Source organism: Dryas octopetala, chromosome 2 (genome assembly GCF_963921425.1).
Source record: "Dryas octopetala chromosome 2, drDryOcto1.1, whole genome shotgun sequence".
Taxonomy (NCBI): Eukaryota; Viridiplantae; Streptophyta; class Magnoliopsida; order Rosales; family Rosaceae; genus Dryas; species Dryas octopetala.
This window is the reverse complement of record NC_141367.1, coordinates 7,904,184-7,924,920: the sequence shown is the minus strand read 5'-3', so window position 1 is coordinate 7,924,920 and position 20,737 is coordinate 7,904,184. Positions and strand designations below refer to the sequence as shown.

The window sequence follows — 20,737 nt, the reverse complement described above, 5'->3', positions numbered from 1 at the left end:
CTCAGCTAAAGATCTCTCAACTCTCATGGCAGCATCTCTCAGTGAAGAGAAGGTGGAGTGGTTAGCTGCAGTGACTGCCGTGCGAATGGAGTCTTTCAAACCCTCCTCAAACCTTGAGCATCTGTCTGTCTCATCTGCCACAAGTGCTGGGCAAAATCTAGAAAGCTCAGTAAATTTCCTCTCATACTCTGCTACTGACATAGATCCCTGTCTAAGCCTCAGGAATTCGGCCCTCTTCTCATCACAATAAACCCGCGGATAGTACTTCTCGTAAAAGACTCTCCTAAATCTGTCCCAAGTGACCTCCACTGCGGTGAGTCCTAAACGCTCAGAGTCCCACCAAAGATAAGCGTCACCCACTAGCAAGAAAGTAGCCAAGACTAACTTCCGGTCATCGGGGTATCCCATAACCTCAAAGATCCTTTCGAGTTGTATCATCCACTCGTTAGCCACACTGGGATCCGAAGTACCCGAAAAATTTGAGGCCCCAAGCTTACGGGCACGCTCAATGCTATATTCCCCCTCGGGAAAAGCCCTGGTGCGAACAGCAGTAGTCACTACCTCGGCTAGCCTATCAATAGATTGCTCGAAACCCTGTGTCGTCTCATCAACACCTTCTGCTACCCTATGGTGGGTCCCCGGTGGTCGGCCACGTCGTCGGGGAGGCATAATACCTATAAGAAAGCCAAGCACTTATCAATAATGGGGATGCACATTTAGTGCAGATTCAAGGAATCTAAAACCTAATGCTCTGATACCAAGTTGACAGGACCGCCCCCGGATTCCACCCTAAAACCCGGAGAGGTCCTGCGGAAATCCAAATTCAAGGAAAAATCCTACCGAAAATTTGGCAGAACCTCCCCTGAAAATGGACTAACCCAGAAATTTCAAACCTGTTAAAAAGCACTTCTAATCATCAACCACCTCTACCACAACCAAATAGGGTCTCAGACCCAACAATTTCACAGAAATCCAACTTAAGATTTTAGAGTGGTTATCAGAGCTGCTATTCTATTACAAGGAATCTCTATAAAAATTAAATGGCGCCTACAGGTTCCAACTAGGGAGATGGATGTGACTGCCTCAACGTTATTGGCTCGACCTCCACCAAAGCTACTACCTGGGGGACAATTTAAGACAAAACAAAATAAACCGTGAGTTGACAGGACCGCCCCCGGATTTCGCCCTGAAACTCGGAGAGGTCCTGCGGGAATCCAAAATCAAGGAAAATTCTACCGAAAATTCGACAGACCTCCCCTGAAAATGGACTAACCCCGAAATTTCAAACCTGTTAAAAAGCACTTCTAGAACAGCAACCAACTCTACCACAACCAAAAGGGTCTCAGACCCGACAATTTCACAGAGAAATGAACATAATATTTAAAGTAGTTATCAGAGCTTCTATTCTATTACAAGGAATTTCTACAAAAAAATTGAATGGCGCCTACAGGGTCCGAGTCAGAAGATGGACACAAATGCCTCGACGTTACTGGCTCGACCTCCACCAAAGCTACTACCTGGGGGGGGGGGACAATTTAAGACAAAACAAGATAACTTGTGAGATAACTTAATGAGTGGACAGTTTATTAAAAATGAAATCAAAGTAACCATTCTGTTTCAGAAAAACCTTCAGAACCTCACTTAGCTCTAAGATCTCACGTCACTCTTTGAAATCCCCCAGTTTTAAAAACTGTCTTCAAATTCATTTTCGAAAATCATCTCATTAGACCTCAATATACTGAAAAAAGTAATAAAACTTTCCAAGCTGAGAAATAGCAAATCTGAACCGAAACTATCTTATAAACTGATATCTCAAAACACTTATACTTAAAACTCACACTATACTTACACCCGTACTGTAGACTATGCCCTGGCCACAATCCCGCACACGGGCAGGCTCAAATCCTGGCCACAATCTCGTACGGAGGGTCACTCCGCCAAGCAGGCTCACATCCTGGCCACAATCTCGTACGGAGGGTCGCTCCGCACGAGCAGGCTCGTATCCTAGCCACAATCTCGTACGGAGGGTCGCTCCGCCAAGCAGGCTCGTATCCTGGCCACAATCTCGTACGGAGGGTCGCTCCGCACGAGCAGGCTCGTATCCTGGCCACAATCTCGTACGGAGGGTCGCTCCGCACGAGCAGGCTCGTATCCTGGCCACAATCCCGTGCATTTAACACAGGCAGGCTCGACCGGTCAACACGTGCATTTACATAGTAGTTTTTAAATACTCTTTTCACAATTCCCTTTAACAACCCAACTCATCAAACATGTATCTTTCCTCAAATCACAACGTCTCACTCTTTTAAAGTCATTAGTCTAAAAGGATATCATTTGAAGAAGCTTCAAATAACAATTCTCAACACAAATCCACCATTAAATAAATGAAATCATAGGCATTTAGAAACATAAACTTTTATAAAAATGAAGTCCACTCACAAATTAGGAAATCTAGTTTCGATCCTCCGCCGGATCGTCACGAGCCACGGTCGCCTCGCCAATTTCTGGATCGGAGCTCGGAGGTGGCCAGAATCGACAAAATGGCCGGCGGCGTGACTAGCTTTCTCCGGCGATTTCCAGTGCACAGGGGTGGCGGGCCGGCGATGGGAGGCACGGAGGAGAACGGCCGACTCACGGGGGTCACGACAGTGGCCTCGTACCGCTGGGACGGTGGTCGGGAGCTGTCCTCCGGTGGTGATCCTGCGCGCACCAGAGAGAGGAGAGAGGAGAGGGTGTCGGAGAGAGGGTGAACTCGAGGGGAGGGTGGTCGGCGTCGGGGTGCTCGCCGGAATCGAGGTCAGCAGTGGCTGGCCGGCGATGGTGGCTGAGAGGGGAGGGTGTGCTCGCGGGGAGGAAGCTTCGAGAGAGAGAGGGAGTGTAGTTTGTGAGAGGGGAGAGAGAAAACTGAAAAAAAATTTCAGTTTTTGGGTTTTTAAACTTAGCCCAAGCAAAATTACAAATTTGCCCCTCACTTCAAAAGCCCGTATCTTTCAAACCGTAGCTCCGATTGACGCGTGCCGCGTGTCTACGAACTCGTGGGTTCGAGACCTACTTAACAAGTCCAAAATCAAAATCAAAAGCCACCTAGTTTTAATAGTCAACTTTGGGTCAAGCCCAATTTAAAAGAAAATTAAAAATTACCCCAAAACCCTTTTTTTTATTTCTCAATTAAATTCCTAAATTATTTAGAATAAAAACTTGAAAAGATACGAGTCTCTCAAATCCATTTCCCAATATGCCTCTACATGGCCAAAACGAATAAAAATTAAAATTTCTCCTGAATTTTTTGGGTCGGGTCGTTACAATCTTCCCCCCTTAAAAAAAATTTCGTCCTCGAAATTTAGATATCTTGTAAAGGACAGGTAGAAGCCAAAAAGCATCATCTTGCCAACTAGTTGCAAGTCAAACTTCTAGATTCTACAACAACCCTTAAATGATAGAGGAAAGTGTGTGGTACCAGGGCCCAACAAAATACATGTATTTTGCCCAAAGATAGAAATTGTACCCCTCATGACTTCCGGTGAAGCCCAAGCATCCTGGTGCGTCATAGCGAAGACTCTGCCCTGGTCCCGGGGACGTCCTGGCTGACCCCTCTACTGTCCTCCGCCCCTGATGACATGGCTGGACTGAATACTACCACTCGACTTAGTACCCGCAGTCTGCCCTACTCCTTGCCCCTGACTCTGACTCCCAGAAGTCAATTCCAGAGGAAGGGCTGAACCTGAAACTCCTCCAATTCCCTGTTGTAACTTTGGGCACTCCCTCACAAAGTGACCCGTCTGCCCACAATGATAACATCCAGCACTACTCGCGTGACATACCCCAGTGTGGTACCTACCACATGTACTACATGCTGGGCGACTTGCCCCACGATGGCGTCTATCTTGGGACCCGCTCGACTGTGCTGAGCCTCGACCCGAACTACTCACAAACTGATGGGTATGACTCTGTCCATGCCCAGATCCTCCACTATCCCTAAAGTCACGTCTTAAACCTCTGAATTCACCGCTCCCAGAAGATTTGGAACTGAAACTGCCCCTCTTGGATGGTCCTTGACTAGAACCACCCGCTGTAGTACTCGAAATAGGGCGACGTCTCGCCTCACTACTGCCTCGCTCAGCTAAAGATCTCTCAACTCTCATGGCAGCATCTCTTAGTGAAGAGAAAGTGGAGTGGTTAGCTGCAGTGACTGCCGTGCGAATGGAGTCTTTCAAACCCTCCTCAAACCTTGAGCATCTATCTGTCTCATCTGCCACCAGTGCTGGGCAAAATCTAGAAAGCTCAGTAAACTTTCTCTCATACTCTGTTACTGTCATAGAACCCTGTTTCAACCTCAAAAACTCCGCCCTCATCTCGTCGCAATAAACTCTGGGATAGTATTTCTCATAACAAGCTCTCCTAAATCTATCCCAAGAAATCTCAACTGCCGTGAGTCCCAATCGCTCCGAGTCCCACCAGTAATAAGCATCACCCACTAACTGGAAGGTAGCCAAGACTAACTTCCAGTCATCGAGACATCCCATAACCTCAAAAATCCTCTCGAGTTGTATCATCCACTCGTTAGCCTCATTGGGATTTGAAGTACCCGAAAAATTTGAGGCCCCGAGCTTACGGGCACGCTCAATGCTGAATTCTCCTTCAGGAAAAGCCCTAGTACGAACGACAGCAGTCACTGCCTCTGCTAGCCTATCAATAGATTGCTCGAAACCCTGTGTCGTCTCATCGCCACCTTCTGCTACCCTAGGGTGGGTCCCCGGTGGTCGGCCACGTCGTCGAGGAGGTATAATACCTATAAGAAAACCAAACTCTTATTAATAATGGGGATGCACATTCAGTGCAGAATTGAGGAATCTAAAACCTATTGCTCTGATACCAAGTTGACAGGACCGCCCCCGGATTTCGCCCTGAAACTCGGAGAGGTCCTGCGGGAATCCAAAATCAAGGAAAATTCTACCGAAAATTCGACAGAACCTCCCCTGAAAATGGACTAACCCCGAAATTTCAAACCTGTTAAAAAGCACTTCTAGAACAGCAACCACCTCTACCACAACCAAAAGGGTCTCAGACCCGACAATTTCACAGAGAAATGAACATAATATTTAAAGTAGTTATCAGAGCTTCTATTCTATTACAAGGAATTTCTACAAAAAAATTGAATGGCGCCTACAGGGTCCGAGTCAGAAGATGGACACAAATGCCTCGACGTTATTGGCTCGACCTCCACCAAAGCTACTACCTGGGGGGGGGGGGACAATTTAAGACAAAACAAGATAACTTGTGAGATAACTCAATGAGTGGACAGTTTATTAAAAATGAAATCAAAGTAACCATTCTGTTTCAGAAAAACCTTCAGAACCCCACTTAGCTCTAAGATCTCACGTCACTCTTTGAAATCCCCTAGTTTTAAAAACTGTCTTCAAATTCATTTTCGAAAATCATCTCATTAGACCTCAATATACTGAAAAAAGCAATAAAACTTTCCAAGCTGAGAAATAGCAAATCTGAACCGAAATTATCTTATAAACTGATATCTCAAAACACTTATACTTAAAACTCACACTATACTTGCACCCGTACTGTAGACTATGCCCTGGCCACAATCCCGCACACGGGCAGGCTCAAATCCTGGCCACAATCTCGTACGGAGGGTCACTCCGCCAAGCAGGCTCACATCCTGGCCACAATCTCGTACGGAGGGTCACTCCGCCAAGCAGGCTCACATCCTGGCCACAATCTCGTACGGAGGGTCGCTCCGCACGAGCAGGCTCGTATCCTGGCCACAATCTCGTACGGAGGGTCGCTCCGCCAAGCAGGCTCGTATCCTGGCCACAATCTCGTACGGAGGGTCGCTCCGCACGAGCAGGCTCGTATCCTGGCCACAATCTCGTACGGAGGGTCGCTCTGCACGAGCAGGCTCGTATCCTGGCCACAATCTCGTACGGAGGGTCGCTCCGCACGAGCAGGCTCGTATCCTGGCCACAATCCCGTGCATTTAACACAGGCAGGCTCGACCGGTCAACACGTGCATTTACATAGTAGTTTTTAAATACTCTTTTCACAATTCCCTTTAACAACCCAACTCATCAAACATGTATCTTTCCTCAAATCACAACGTCTCACTCTTTTAAAGTCATTAGTCTAAAAGGATATCATTTGAAGAAGCTTTAAATAACAATTCTCAACACAAATCCACCATTAAATAAATGAAATCATAGGCATTTAGAAACATAAACTTTTATAAAAATGAAGTCCACTCACAAATTGGGAAATCTAGTTTCGATCCTCCGCCGGATCGTCACGAGCCACGGTCGCCTCGCCAATTTCTGGATCGGAGCTCGGAGGTGGCCAGAATCGACAAAATGGCCGGCGGCGTGACTAGCTTTCTCCGGCGATTTCCAGTGCACAGGGGTGGCGGGCCGGCGATGGGAGGCACGGAGGAGAACGGTCGACTCACGGGGGTCACGACAGTGGCCTCGTACCGCTGGGACGGTGGTCGGGAGCTGTCCTCCGGTGGTGATCCTGCGCGCACCAGAGAGAGGAGAGAGGAGAGGGTGTCGGAGAGAGGGTGAACTCGAGGGGAGGGTGGTCGGCGTCGGGGTGCTCGCCGGAATCGAGGTCAGCAGTCGCTGGCCGGCGATGGTGGCTGAGAGGGGAGGGTGTGCGCGCGGGGAGGAAGCTTCGAGAGAGAGAGGGAGTGTAGTTCGTGAGAGGGGAGAGAGAAAACTGAAAAAAAATTTCAGTTTTTGGGTTTTTAAACTTAGCCCAAGCAAAATTACAAATTTGCCCCTCACTTCAAAAGCCCGTATCTTTCAAACCGTAGCTCCGATTGACGCGTGCCGCGTGTCTACGAACTCGTGGGTTCGAGACCTACTTAACAAGTCCAAAATCAAAATCAAAAGCCACCTAGTTTTAATAGTCAACTTTGGGTCAAACCCAATTTAAAAGAAAATTAAAAATTACCCCAAAACCCTTTTTTTTATTTCTCAATTAAATTCCTAAATTATTTAGAATAAAAACTTGAAAAGATACGAGTCTCTCAAATCCATTTCCCAATATGCCTCTACATGGCCAAAACGAATAAAAATTAAAATTTCTCTTGAATTTTTTTGGTCGGGTCGTTACAGCCCCCGGATTCCACCCTAAAACCCGGAGAGGTCCTGCGGAAATCCAAATTCAAGGAAAAATCCTACCGAAAATTTGGCAGAACCTCCCCTGAAAATGGACTAACCCAGAAATTTCAAACCTGTTAAAAAGCACTTCTAATCATCAACCACCTCTACCACAACCAAATAGGGTCTCAGACCCAACAATTTCACAGAAATCCAACTTAAGATTTTAGAGTGGTTATCAGAGCTGCTATTCTATTACAAGGAATCTCTATAAAAATTAAATGGCGCCTACAGGTTCCAACTAGGGAGATGGATGTGACTGCCTCAACGTTATTGGCTCGACCTCCACCAAAGCTACTACCTGGGGGACAATTTAAGACAAAACAAAATAAACCGTGAGATAACTCAGTGAGTGGACAGTTTAAATAAAATGAAAACAAAAGTAAACTTCCTGTTTCAGAAAATCCTCCTAAACCACGTTTAGCTCTAAAACCTCACATTACTCTTTGAAACCCCCAGTTTAAAACCATTTCAAAATTTCTTCTTTCAAATCTATTTTAAATCACCTCGAACCGTAAATCAAACTCTAAAAAATAATTAATACTCAACAACTGAAACCTCACGCCACACTAGTACCCGGGAAACTGCTGGTCATACACTGCCGAGTCATCTCTAGGCAAGTGCAGAGCAAATCTATACCTGCTGTGATGCTGGTCATACACCGCCCACTAGGCACGTGCAGAGCAAATGCTGGTCGTACACCGCCAACTAGGCAAGTGCAGAGCAAATGTAATGCTGGTTGTACACCGCCAACTAGGCAAGTGCAGAGCGAGTGCTGGTCATACACCGCCGAGTCATCTCTAGGCGAGTGCAGAGCAAATATATACCTTCTAAAGGGGGTACTAATATGGCGGTTTATAACTGCTCATTTAACTTCATAAAATTCATAACTCAAATCAAATCCATGTCAAACGATACTTAAATCATTGAAATTTACCACATATGTTCATAAGGAAAATGTTTAACTCTCAAATCAATATTTCTAATTCAAGACTCATGATAACCATGTAACGCCCCGATCCTAGGGCCCCAAAATACACTGAAATTTGTCCTTTAAACCTCTTTTCAAAGAATGAGCCATGCACTTAACATAATAAATAAATACATTTGATAAATCAGAGTGTGAGCCCAAAAACATGTGTGTAAAAATCACTGTATAAAATCAGTTAAATCAAATTAAAATAGGTCCCACTGCCTCGACTTCTCCTCACTGCCTCCTCAGCCTGCTTAACCTGCAAAACATCAACAACCACACTGTACCATATCCATGGTACACCGGGTCATTCAAACAAATAACCCGGTAAGCTCACTAGAGCTCGTATGAGTGAAATAACGAAATAATTTATCCTCAATAAAATCCTCAACTTCCATACTTAATAATAATTCACAATAATAACCATATATATTCAATCACACAATAATTTCATCACCAATCATCCAAGCATCAAAATAAATCATAAATCCTCGAATTCACATCTTAAATCCCATCAATAAATAATAATCCTCATTCTGGCAAATCAATTGCCTAAACGTCAGCTATTAACCTCAATCTCGAATCATTCACATCCTAACTCATAACCTCAATGCATAATCCATTCATCAATTCCATCCTCAAGATTCAAGCCTAGACTTACCAAGTCCTTGTCAAATCAAGTCCTAACAAACAAGTGCACACAAGAAATCCAACAAACAGTTATACTAACTAATTTCACTCACGTCGCTCTTTGAAATCCCCCTAATCTCACTCACGTCGCTCTTTGAAATCCCCATAATCTCACTCACGTCGCTCTTTGGAATCCCCATAATCTCACTCTTTGGAATCCCCCAGCTTAAAAATTATTTTCAAAATCTCTTCCTTCAAATCCATTTTTAAATCCCCTCAAACCGTAAATCAACTCTGAAAGTAACACAGTCCTCAAGCTGAAATCAATATTATCAACTGTATATAAATAATTTAGGCTAAAAACTTTCAACTCAAATAAACCCCGATATACTGAAAAAGCAATGAAACTGTTCAAACGAAGAAGTATCAAATCTGAACTGATTTAAAACACAAGGTCTTACTGAAAATGTCATTTAAAATATTTACTGATGCAAATCCATTTATCAAAATACTCCACAATTGAAAACTCACGCCACACTAGTACCCAGGGAACTGCTGGTCATACACCGCCGAGTCATCTCTAGGCAAGTGCAGAGCAAATTTATACCTGCTGTGATGCTGGTCATACACCGCCGACTAGGCAAGTGCAGAGCAAATGTCATGCTGGTCGTACACTGCCAACTAGGCAAGTGCAGAGCGAGTGCTGGTCGTACACTGCCAACTAGGCAAGTGCAGAGCGAGTGCTGGTCGTACACCGCCGAGTCATCTCTAGGCGAGTGCAGAGCAATATATACCTGCTGAAGGGGGTACTAATATGGCGGTTTGAAACCGCTTCTGTATATCTCAATCAACCACATCTCAAGACTATCCTCCAGATAAAAACTGAAATTTAATTCTTTCCATAAATCCGCTTAAATAAAATCATTCTCAAATTGTGAAAGCTGCTTGACCAAAATCATTTTCTAAAGGACATAAATTCATTAATAAAACTTCTCCAAAATAATACCAAAAACCATTTCCAGAAACTGTCCATACTCAAAAAAATCAAGAAAAGAGTTGAATTATAAGATGTGCAAAACATTTCGAACACCAAAGATCCATTCATAGTCTACTGTATAATAATTACTTAATCCTCACTCATATACCTCGACAACAAATATTTCTTCTCTAATTCAGCAATTATCATCATTCCATAATCTTCGAAAATAGACATTTCTCATCTAATCAGTACTTAATCCCAGGGCAACTCTATAAATTCCCAACTAACTTCTTAGCCTCAAGTCCTCATCAATTCCTTCTCATGATCTAAATCCTATACTTAACATTCTCTAACATAAAACAACAAACACACAAAACAGACAATTCATCTACGGTACTCAACAATATAACCAGATAAGTTTCACTCACTGTTTAGCCACGTAAAATGACAAAAATGCCCTTCTTGGCTCCTTTGCTCGGATCTCAAATCCGGCAGCATAACGGCATCGGGAATGTGATTTCCCGAGCCCGTATACCTGTTAAGACCAGACAACCAAATAAACATACACACAATTCACAATTACGCCACTGAACGACTGAAACGGGTGGCCGCCACCCTACACGGTGGCTGCCCGGCCTAGAACAACACCCAAAACAGTTCAAAAACAACAACGAACCTTGAATTATGGTTTCTGGAGGTCCCAAAGAGGCATACCGACGAAGAAGACCACCCAAATCGCCGCCACACAAGGCGGAGCTACAGTGGCCGTGGCTGCAAAATAGGGGAATCGAAATCGAATCACAAATGGCTCAAACTAAGTACACAGACATGAAGGAGACGTCGAGAGGAGCCAAAACGATACCTGGGTCGACGGCCAATTCTCGCCGGAAATGGCCGAAACTGGCCGGAGAAGACGATCGGACAACCATCTTCGATCCGCCGCCGTTTGAGGTCATCGGAGCATGGGGTAAACACTGGGAGACTCGCCGTGGCCTGGGGAAGAGAACCCAGGTGGTCCGGCGCCGCGATTTGGCCGGAAAATGCGAGATCGCCGACGAGAGGCTCGGCCCTGTTTTGCGTCGTTTCTCCGTCGTGGGTGATCGGCCGGAAAAATGAAGGCCACTGGGAGAGAGAGGGGAGGGAAGCGAGCAGTATGGGCCAAACACCCAGCCCAGCCGCCGCCGGACGCGCCGCCACGCGCCGGTGGCAGGAACGGTGAGGGTGAGGGGCGAGAGAAAGACGCGCGGGGAGAGAGAGAGAGAGAGAGACAGAAATGAGAGAGGAAATCTGATTTTTGGGGTTTTTAAAACCCACTTTCGTAAAATTTACAAGTTTGCCACTCACTTCACATGTCCGTATCTCTCAAACGGTAACTCCGATTGACGCATGCCGCATGTCTACGAACTCGTGGACTCGAGACCTTTTCAACGTGCCTAAAGTCAAAGACGAAAGTCCATTAGTTTTAAAAAAGTCAACTTTTGGGTCAAGCCCAATTTAAAACAAAAATTAAAAATTAAACCAAAACCTTTTAAATTTCCAAATAAATTCCCAAAATCCTTAAAATAAATTCGCAAAATATTTAAAATAACTCCTTGAAAAATATGGGGTCTTACAAACCAAATAATAAAATCATAATTTTAAGAAAACACTTCCAAATCAAAAATCCAATTCAACTTCTATTATCTCTCAAACAAATTCAATAACCAAATGAATAAATCATGAATTTATAAAAGTATTTGCAAAATAAAGTCCACTCACAGAGAAGATTCCTAGCTTCGATCCTTAGCCGGATCGTCTTGAACCACGATCGTCTCGAACCACGATCGTCTCGCCTATAATATAAAACAATAAACATCCTATTAGTCTTGACTCAATAACAACTAGAGTGTGGGTGTAAATGAACCTAACGTCACGCCTCTTACTTGTTTGGCTCAACGATTAAATTACTTACTCACAAAAATCTCAAAACACTCCCTCCTTCCTCAAAAACTACTTGGCTCAAACCAACCTCAATCCGAATTTAAAACATAAATAAATATATAGCCTACCTCCAAAACCACGATTTATTTTAACGTTAGTTTCGATAACGGAAGGGTACCCAAACATTTACCAAAAGCAATCCGGACATTTCTCAGACTTCCACCCTTTCCAAAATCGACGACCATTCCCAATAGACTCTCAAAAAGGACCTTAGAAATAAGAATTAGAAATTGAAAGGTCATCACCACTGCTGCCACTGACCAAAGTGACAACTCCAAAGATCAATCTCACCCAAAACTCCTAATTTCTTCAAGTTTCTCATTGGGGTCGACACTTAGAGGTTTTACTAGTGGAGAAATTATCCAAAATCACTCTAAAAATTTCCACAAAACTCAGCCAATCCTTAGCAAATCCGAAATGGGTTCCAACCCTTGCAATCAAACTTCTCAATGTCCAAAATCCTCCAAATTAACTCTGATTTTTGATGCTAATCATAGAATAACCTTCCTAAGAGTGAAAATTATCCAAAATACAACAAGATTAACTCAAAATCTCTACCTTCAAGGAATCCCGAAATGGCTTCTTAAATTCACAAATTTTAAATTCAAGATTTTTAAGCTACAAATCAGAGGAAATGAAATTCCAACGAAGAAGGAAGGAAACCCACAGAAGAGGGAAGAAAACCCACCTGAAACCGAGCCAAATCAACGCCGGAAATGACTGAGATTGACAAAGAGAGGTGGCTGGCTCGCTGGTTTTCTGGCTTCGATCCGCCTCCGTGGGTGGCTGGGTGATGAGGTGAATGGCAAGGAAGTGATGACTGGTCGGAGGAGAGTGTTTCCCGACCGGTAGGGCAGCTGGGTTTCGCCGGAGTTTGTGGTGGCGCGCGGGTCAGTGCAAAAACAGAGAGAGAGAGAGAGAGAGAGAGAGAAGTAGGGAGGCTGGGGGGTGGGTCGGCGACGACGAGAGGGTCCCACCGCCGGCCTCTGGTCGCCGAGAACTTGGCCAAAGCTGGCCGCGGGGGTGAGAGAAGAGAGAAGGAGAGTGGCTCGGGAAAAAGAGAGAGGGCGAGAGAGTCCGGGTGGGGTGAAGACGCGGGGAAAAAAATGAGGGAGGAGAGAGAGTGTTCTAGAAAATTCTAGAGAGAGAAATCCCCTTCAAAAATCTGATTTGAAATTTTAATACCCAATTTGTCAATTTTAATACCCATCTACATATAATTTTTTTTATAATGCAATTAAGTAGCAACTTTATTGATGGAGAAGAAGCATTTTCCTGTTCCCCACACCACTACAAAATAGCATTCAGACAACGGATTTTGACCGTTGTGTAAGTTTCTCATTTACCGTCGTCTAATCGACCAATGTCTATTCATACCCCAATAGACAACGGTCGAAAACCGTTGCATGTCCTGGTGCACCTACACAACGGTTATACATGTACCACCATTGTATATACACCTTTTAAAATCAATGATTTGGAGGATACCGTTGTTGAGTGCCAATTTAAACATCGGTTTATAGTTAAGAACCGATGTGTGGAGATATGTTAAACAACGGTTACCTTATATAAAGAATTGGTTTTACAACTATGACAGGACCGCCCCCGGATTCCACCCTGAAACCCGGAGAGGTCCTGCGGGAATCCAAATTCAAGGAAAATCCTACCGAAAATTCGGCAGAACCTCCCCTGAAAATGGACTAACCCAGAAATTTCAATACCTGTTAAAAGCACTTCTAAACCGCAACCACCTCTACCACAACCAAAAAGGGTCTCAGACCCAACAAATTTCACAGAGAATTCAACTTAAAATTTAAAGTGGTTATCAGAGCCTCTAATCTATTACAAAGAATTTTTACAAAAATTAAAAGGCGCCTACTGGTCCGAGAAGGAATAGAGATGTAACCGCCTCGACGTGATTGGCTCGACCTCCACCAAAGCTACTACCTGGGGGGACAATTTAAGACAAAAGAGAATAAACCAGTGAGATAGGCTCAGTGAGTGGACTAATTTATGGAAACAAAAACAAAAGTAAATTTCTTTTTCAGAATTTCCTTCAAAACTACGTGTAGTTTAAAAACCTCACGTCACTCTTTGAAATCCCCCATTTTTAAAATCATTTCCAAATTACTGTAAGCGAGTTATAAAACTAATGAGACTCAAAGTAAAGATAAATCAAAACTCACTTCTCAAAAGCCACCCATCTAAATAAACAAAGTCATAGTAATAATAAAATCGAAATCATTATAAAACTCGAAACGTAGTTCTCACTTAAAATCCACATTTAAACTCTTGAAAATATCAATTTCATTTTCAACCATGCTATATACCCTGAATAATCCTGGCCATACACCTGTGCGGAATTCCTGCATCGCACAGGCAGGCAATATCCTGGCCATACACACGCGTGCTGTGAATCCAACACGTGTAGGCAATATCCTGGCCATACACACGCGTGGAGTGAAATCCAACACGTGCAGACAATATCCTGGCCATACACACGTGTGAATAAAATCAGCACGTGCAGGCAAATCCTGGTCGTACGTGCACGCAGAGCAGCCCCCAAAGGGCGAAGCATCCCGACACACGGCCCAAAGCCTATATGTGTGCCGTGATGGGTCCCAAAGACCTATGTATCTGATAACCTGGAGGGTACTGCAAAGGGTGGTTTGAAAACCATTTTTTCCATAGCCCAAATAAATCCTTTTTCCACCAAGAATAAAAATAATCATACTTTTCCAAGAAAAACTTTAAATCCATAAACATAAATTCATAGCTCAATTTAAATTCAATAGGCATAAATCTAATCCATTCTTTTCGATCAAAACCCAAGTAATAAATGATCCATATTTAATAGGAAGCTAGAGTTGACAGGACCGCCCCCGGGTTTCACCCTGAAACCCGGAGAGGTCCTGCGGGAATCCAAAATCAAGGAAAATCCTACCGTAAATTTGGCAGAACCTCCCCTGAAAATGGACTAACCCAAAATTTAAAAACCTGTTAAAAACACTTCTAAGATATCAACCACCTCTACCTCAACCACATCATAAATATATAAACTCAAATCCTTTTGTATCCTTCTGAACTTTTTCCTCAAACAACTCTCAATATACTGAAAATCAATAAAACTGCTCAACTGAGATCGTCGTCCTTCAAAACCTTTGCTGTCATAAACCCATAACTTAAAATACTAAACAACTGAAAACACACACCAAGTCAGATACCCGGAGAGTCTGTCATACATGCGCAGAGCCGAGAATCTGTCATGCGCATGCAGAGCCATAAATAATCTGTCATACATGCGCAGAGCCGAGGATCTGTCATACGCATGCAGAGCCATAAATAATCTGTCATACATGCGCAGAGCCGAGGATCTGTCATACGCATGCAGAGCCATAAATAATCTGTCATACATGCGCAGAGCCGAGGATCTGTCATACGCATGCAGAGCCATAAATAATCTGTCATACATGCGCAGAGCCGAGGATCTGTCATACGCATGCAGAGCAGCCCCCAAAGGGCGAAGCATCCCGACACACGGCCCAAAGCCTATATGTGTGCCGTGATGGGTCCCAAAGACCTATCCAATCTGATAACCTGGAGGGTACTGCAAAGGTGGTTTGAAAACCATTTTTCATAACCAAAATCATAGATCCTTTTTCCACCGAAAACAAATATCATTGTACTTTTCCACGAAAACTTTAAATCCATAACTTATAGCATAACTCCAATTAAAATCAAAGTGTATAAACCCAACCAATTCTTTTCGAACGAAAACCGAAAAATAAAATAAACCATATGAAGAAAATCATAAGCTAAAATCCTTTCCACGAGATATTCATTCATTCAACTACGTAAAAGACCGAAATACCCTTCACAGTGCCATTGCTCGGATACCAAATCCGGCAGCATAACGGCATCGAAAATGAGATTTCCCGAGTCTGTGTACCTGTTAAGACCAGACAACCAACAATATACAATAGATGTTTCACGTAGCTATTAAACAACCGAAACGAGCGGCCAGCCACCACACACGGTGGCTGCCCGGCCATAAGCAGCACACAAAAATAACCCCAAATAGTCACCGAACCTAAATTAAGCTACTAGGACCCTAGGAAAGTGAAAAAAATTATGAAAAAACCATCCAACCCGCCGCCACAAGTGGCGGAGCCGACGGTGGCAGCGGCGGCACAAATCTAGGAATACCCAAATTCATCTCCAAATAATCCTAATTACATAATAGAACCTTTATTTGCACAAAAACAATTCAAATTTAACTCCATATTCAAGAAATTCGAAATAGGCAAACCCCTAAAAATTGAATTTCTAGAATCTCAAAATTTAACATCAACACCTTAGGGGAAAGATTACTCGTACCTAGAGGATCGATTCTCGTAACTGGATCGACGGCCAATCATCGCCGGAAACGCCGGAATCGGCGGCGGAAGCCGGCGGCTGACTTGGCTTCCCGAGCTCATTGCTCCGTCGTGGAGCGTCGTCTGGATGAACGGAGCCCATGGTTGAACTCGCCGTGGTGAGAGGAAGAGGACCCAGTAGGTCCGGTGTCCCGTCGTCACCGGAAAATGTGATCGCCGGCGAGCTCATTTCTCTGTCATTGCGTCGATTCTCCGTCTACAGTGGTCGGCCGGCGAAGGGGAAGGCTGCTAGGGGTCGGCGACGGCGAGAGGAAGTCGCCGGTGCCCGTCGCTGGTCGTGGGGTGGCCGAACGGTGAATCTGCCGAGAGAGAGAAGCGGCGAAGATGGAGAGAGAGAGAGAGAGAGAGAGAGAGAGAGAGAGAGAGAGAGAGAGAGAGAAAGAAAGAGAAAGGCCAGGGAAGGTGAGTGGGGGTGGCTGGTGATGGCTGGGATGAAGGGTGTGCGCGCGGAGGGAGGTGCGAGAGAGAGAAGACCCCCCCGGGAGAGAGTGCGGGTGAGAGAAAAATAAAGGGAGAGGGAGAAGCTTTTAGAAGATTCTAGAGAGAGAAAGAGAAATCAGAAAAAATTTTCTGATTTTGGGTATTTAAATCCCACTTTTATAAATTTACAACATTGCCCCTCACTTTAAACGCCTATATCTTTCAAACCGTAACTCAGAATGATGCGTGGTACGTGTCTATGAACTCGTGGGCTCGAAACCTATTCAACAGACCCAAAGTCAAAATCGAAAGCCTATTCATTTTAAAAGTCAACTTTTGGGTCGGGTCGTTACAACCTTCCCCCCTTACAAAAATTTCGTCCTCGAAATTTAGTATAAATGTAAATGATAAGTGACCCTCAAATTCAAAGTCTTCTATCACGTTTCGAAACCGATCCCTCCAATGTATGATCCAACCGAAAGACTTGACCAAAGTTAATCGCTCCTTATATGCAGTACCTCGCTTCTCTGATCTAAATAAATTCGAGGTGGATTGTAGCTATGTCGATATCCAGAGGTGAGCCTCAAGCTCCTGTCTCAAAATTATGGTGATGACGTACCCTGAAATTCGTTAGGTGATCCATTAAAAGTTTCCTCATTGTACCGCAGAAGTATACGTCACGAATAGGTAACAAGAGAGCGTCGTCGTGTCAATAAAGAAAATCAAGATAAGACGTCAATATCATTATCAGTGCATGATCGTGTATTATGCTGTCTGACCACAACAATATACAATCGAAGTGTTTGCTAAAATACTTGAGTTGACCCGCGAGTCCTCAACTTGCATGACTCATAGCTGTAGTCCATAATTCTGTTTCCATATCCAAAGAAAACCCGAATTCTCACCCAAATTATCTCAATTCATATCAATCTCATTAATCTCCTTGCTAACAACATGTCAGGGTGATAAGTCTAAGTCTCACCATGCTTCCATTGCGCTACTCTAATTGAATTTGTGAGCTCTAACAATAACCAATACTATTAAAGATAGAATCCGATGACAACCTCGAGCATCGTTATTACGTCTTCGTCCATCAAGTAATCATTAACCTCCAGTCGAGAAAGTTTTGTGGGTTACTAAAATTTTCGGGTTCGCCCCTGACTTAATTCACCACTTCACATGCTACTGACAAACAATGTACTTCTTCTCTCTTTTTCTTTTATCAACACCACTAGCATCCATTACCTTAGGGCAGTCACTTTTCAAATGCTTACTACCTCCTAATTTTGATTATAGTTCCTCACCTACGGTCGTGTCACCTTACTCAGTTTCCTTAATTTTCCTCCACATATACAATCCAATCCGTAGACATCTATTCTTGTTTATCTTTACTATAATCCATCAATTCTTAACCGTAAATCATAAGTTCCATTCCATAACGAGGCCTGACATCAGTCCAACATAACTTATACATTTATCAATTCTTTAGACATTTATCCTCAACACAAGACACCAAGCTTTCCTTCCATCACATGATACTTAAGCCTCCAAAATGGTAAAACTCTTCCTTACTATCCATCAAGTCATCATCAACTCAACTTTTAAAAGGTTAGAATCACAAAAGTTCAGTCCATTCTTAATTTAATCATTGCTCAGTACGCTATCGACGTGTGATGAGTTCCCTTTATGTTCATTTTCAATACTTACTTAATTTCTTCATCGTTCATACACGTGTAAGTTTCTAACGTCTCTTGTCAATCCTCTTGTAATGGCACGTCCCTCTACATAACTTCCTTACTTATCCTCAATGAACTTCAAAAAATGAAATCAAACTTATAGATCTCTTAATCATTTTTTATAGTATCCTTATTCCAACATAGTACACTTAACTCTTATCCTTTATTTCAAGTGTCATGCCGTTAGCACACTTAGCACCCTCCATCACATATCACATTACTTCAATCCTTTGAACATACTACTTAATCACAAATCATGAAGCCCTTCTTTCATTCACATCTAATTCTCTATAACTCCCTTGCTCTTACTGAAACTTTTAATTGTGTTTGTCGAAGAGTACGATCACAACCATTAAAGTATTTTCTACCGTCTCGATTCCCCCCTTTACTGATTATCTCAAGGTCCTCGAGTGTAGGAAATCAAGACTGTCGCTAATCACGTTAACGTCACGTCAATAAATAAACTATATCCCCCAAACTTGCTACACCGTCTGTGAGGTCGGCCACGTCAAGAGGCATATCGCTAAGAAAAACCTTTCCACACATCGAAGGATGCACACGAAGTGCTGAGTCTACAGGAATTTAAAACCTAATGCTCTGATACCAAGTTGACAGGACCGCCCCCGGGTTTCACCCTGAAACCCGGAGAGGTCCTGCGGGAATCCAAAATCAAGGAAAATCCTACCGTAAATTTGGCAGAACCTCCCCTGAAAATGGACTAACCCAAAATTTAAAAACCTGTTAAAAACACTTCTAAGATATCAACCACCTCTACCTCAACCACATCATAAATATATAAACTCAAATCCTTTTGTATCCTTCTGAACTTTTTCCTCAAACAACTCTCAATATACTGAAAATCAATAAAACTGCTCAACTGAGATCGTCGTCCTTCAAAACCTTTGCTGTCATAAACCCATAACTTAAAATACTAAACAACTGAAAACACACACCAAGTCAGATACCCGGAGAGTCTGTCATACATGCGCAGAGCCGAGAATCTGTCATGCGCATGCAGAGCCATAAATAATCTGTCATACATGCGCAGAGCCGAGGATCTGTCATACGCATGCAGAGCCATAAATAATCTGTCATACATGCGCAGAGCCGAGGATCTGTCATACGCATGCAGAGCCATAAATAATCTGTCATACATGCGCAGAGCCGAGGATCTGTCATACGCATGCAGAGCCATAAATAATCTGTCATACATGCGCAGAGCCGAGGATCTGTCATACGCATGCAGAGCAGCCCCCAAAGGGCGAAGCATCCCGACACACGGCCCAAAGCCTATATGTGTGCCGTGATGGGTCCCAAAGACCTATCCAATCTGATAACCTGGAGGGTACTGCAAAGGTGGTTTGAAAACCATTTTTCATAACCAAAATCATAGATCCTTTTTCCACCGAAAACAAATATCATTGTACTTTTCCACGAAAACTTTAAATCCATAACTTATAGCATAACTCCAATTAAAATCAAAGTGTATAAACCCAACCAATTCTTTTCGAACGAAAACCGAAAAATAAAATAAACCATATGAAGAAAATCATAAGCTAAAATCCTTTCCACGAGATATTCATTCATTCAACTACGTAAAAGACCGAAATACCCTTCACAGTGCCATTGCTCGGATACCAAATCCGGCAGCATAACGGCATCGAAAATGAGATTTCCCGAGTCTGTGTACCTGTTAAGACCAGACAACCAACAATATACAATAGATGTTTCACGTAGCTATTAAACAACCGAAACGAGCGGCCAGCCACCACACACGGTGGCTGCCCGGCCATAAGCAGCACACAAAAATAACCCCAAATAGTCACCGAACCTAAATTAAGCTACTAGGACCCTAGGAAAGTGAAAAAAATTATGAAAAAACCATCCAACCCGCCGCCACAAGTGGCGGAGCCGACGGTGGCAGCGGCGGCACAAATCTAGGAATACCCAAATTCATCTCCAAATAATCCTAATTACATAATAGAACCTTTATTTGCACAAAAACAATTCAAATTTAACTCCATATTCAAGAAATTCGAAATAGGCAAACCCCTAAAAATTGAATTTCTAGAATCTCAAAATTTAACATCAACACCTTAGGGGAAAGATTACTCGTACCTAGAGGATCGATTCTCGTAACTGGATCGACGGCCAATCATCGCCGGAAACGCCGGAATCGGCGGCGGAAGCCGGCGGCTGACTTGGCTTCCCGAGCTCATTGCTCCGTCGTGGAGCGTCGTCTGGATGAACGGAGCCCATGGTTGAACTCGCCGTGGTGAGAGGAAGAGGACCCAGTAGGTCCGGTGTCCCGTCGTCACCGGAAAATGTGATCGCCGGCGAGCTCATTTCTCTGTCATTGCGTCGATTCTCCGTCTACAGTGGTCGGCCGGCGAAGGGGAAGGCTGCTAGGGGTC

The 20,737-nt window shown here is 43.6% G+C and overlaps 1 long non-coding RNA gene across 2 annotated transcripts in view; it reads right to left on the bottom strand.

The window, feature by feature from the left end:
- LOC147292872 (uncharacterized) overlaps positions 1 to 10,984 on the bottom strand; it is a 75,963-nt gene extending 64,979 nt beyond the window's left edge. Inside the window, exons 1-4 of one of the 2 annotated variants that reach the window (XR_015120264.1) lie at positions 10,614 to 10,984; positions 10,428 to 10,522; positions 10,180 to 10,286; positions 8,312 to 8,423 (exon numbers count right to left, since the gene is read on the bottom strand). This is a non-coding gene — a long non-coding RNA (uncharacterized LOC147292872). Of the gene's footprint in view, positions 1 to 8,311; positions 8,424 to 10,179; positions 10,287 to 10,427; positions 10,523 to 10,613 lie in introns of those variants that run through there. The other variant, XR_015120263.1, reaches the window with a different exon arrangement.
- Between the last annotated feature and the right edge of the window lie 9,753 nt (positions 10,985 to 20,737).